This window comes from Xyrauchen texanus, chromosome 9 (assembly GCF_025860055.1).
Source record: "Xyrauchen texanus isolate HMW12.3.18 chromosome 9, RBS_HiC_50CHRs, whole genome shotgun sequence".
Classification (NCBI taxonomy): Eukaryota; Metazoa; Chordata; class Actinopteri; order Cypriniformes; family Catostomidae; genus Xyrauchen; species Xyrauchen texanus.
Genome location: NC_068284.1, coordinates 48,349,175 through 48,351,673, shown reverse-complemented (window position 1 = coordinate 48,351,673; position 2,499 = coordinate 48,349,175).

Here is a 2,499-nt window from a genome sequence, read left to right as displayed (position 1 = left end):
AGTTTTGCGTTCCTTTGCAATAGTTTTGCGTTTCTTGCAATAGTTTTGCATTCCTTTGCAATAGTTTTGCGTTTCTTGCAATAGTTTTACGTTTCTTGCAATAGTTTTGCGTTTCTTGCAATAGTTTTGCGTTCCTTGCAATAGTTTTGCGTTCCTTTGCAATAGTTTTGCATTTCTTGCAATAGTTTTGCGTTCCTTTGCAATAGTTTTGCGTTTCTTGCAATAGTTTTGCGTTTCTTGCAATAGTTTTGCATTCCTTTGCAATAGTTTTGCGTTTCTTGCAATAGTTTTGCGTTCCCTTGCAATAGTTTTGCGTTTCTTCACATTACTTGGCATTCCCATGTAAAAGTTTGCCTTTTCTTGCACAATTAAAAAACATTTTTGTAAATACAATTGTATAAATTGTACACAATTTTAAATATATCTAGTTATCATCTAGAGATGCTCCTGACAAAAATGAGCAAAAAGGTTTAAAGACTATTTAATCAAGTAGAAGACATCACAAGGAGTAGATTCTGAAATTTGATTGATTTGACATGAAATAACCCACCATTAATTTCAAATTGTCTTCCAATGCACAGGGATTAAATAGTTCAGTTCTCAAAACAAAATGCTTTTGATTACAATTATGATATATTATATTAAAGAGGCAACTTTCAGTTAATATCATTTCAACACACAAGGCTGTAAATTAGCTAAAGCTGTGTTTTATTCAAATGAGCTCATCTCATTATGTCACAACAAAGTGAATGATGCGAGTTATCATTGCTGTGAATTATTGCCTGTTTTGAATGTTTTAATCATGCACAGAAAGACAGACTGCTTTTTGTGACGCACCATGAAATTATGCACATAACAAAATTGCAAAATCATCAAAATGATCATGACATTAATTAAAAACAGACAGAGAATGACACTTAAAATGAGCCTCCGTTGAGTTCAGGAATGCTTTGAGAAAATAAAGTGTCATCACATCAGTGGAGAGGCACAAATTTACGACACTGAATAGTTTGTTATCTTGGATTTTATAATAGGTGAAGATTCTACGCTTCACACATGCAAAGTGATTGCAGATGTCATGTAATAAATAAGCAGTACGATAAATGTTCGTCTAATGCTACCTGTAACTTTAAATGACATTGAGAGAGACTTTGATTACTGAAGAGAGAAGATAAACATACTTTGACCATCCTCCAATCTCTCCTCTCTCCAAGATCATTGTTCCAGATCCCAGCTTCCGAGACGGGATTTGTGGGAACAGAGAGAGAGAGAATGGGAGACTATCAGGGAGGAGGAGACAAGAGGAAACATGCAGTGGAGTGAAAGAGAGATGAAAGATGGAGTTACTGGAGCACATCATCAGGATTAAACGCAGCACAGAGGGGATACCGCAGTAAAACACCATGGTAACACCAGCAGAGGAAATCCCCCACACAATGAGATTAATTAGAGCCGCTGCTGAGTCACAATCACTCAAACATGAGAGAGAGAGAGAGAGAGAGAGAGAGTGTGTGAGAGAGAGAGAGGGAGGGAGTGTAATTTAAGATGACATTTATTTGATGAATATAAAACAGGAATGTAATGTCTCTCTTTGGCGTAAGCCCCGTCTGGCGGTCCAAAGAAGTTGTACTCGGAACAGTCATATCCTGCCGGAGATAGGAGGCAGGGGCAAGGAGTCTACCATCGTGCAGGACGGGACTCAACAGGTGGTGGTGGGGTGGAGGAGGTTGCCGTGTTAGCATACTGAAACCGCAATGTGATAGATTGTGAGCAGACTTATAAAACAATAGCTTACATGTGATTGGTTAGGAGTTACCCCGCTAATGCTGTGATGATGTACAGCTGCTAGTCTTCCCGCTAGAACTACGCTGCACTTACATTTCAGCAGCGCTGTATTGATGTTTAACATGACCGAACTCTCGCATGATGTTCGTGTGCGCTTCCGACTGCCATTACGCTTACATCACTGATGCGTTGAATGCTAGCAGGAAGCGATTTTTTTTTTAAGTAAATAAAGTTTTAATTATCTATTTATTTTTTAAACAAACCTATATTAATTAATTGATCGACTAGAGTCGTGTGGATTACTTTTATGCTGTCCAAATATGACTTTTGGACCGTCAGACAGCCAGAAGTCTATTGGCACCTGTTTACTTCCATTGCATGGACAAACAGAGCTTAAATGTGCTTATAAAAATCATCACTCACTTCGTTTCTGCCGTCTAGGAACAACCAGCGCAGAAAAACGAGGAGGCCAAATGCACCACCTTTAGTGAGCCGCTGGCCCCCCCTTTACTGGCCCCTATGCATTGCATACTTTGCATATATGGTTTTTACGCCTCTGGTCAGAGGTCAAAGGTCAAAGATGAGTGGTGTGTTTTCAGTAAAGAGGGTTTCCTACAACTGATACAGATAAACTCAAAGAGCTTCCCAAACACTGAGATTCTCGCCGTCCCTTCAGCGCTCTAATGAGGCGTTGTACTTCTAAAATTGAGCCTT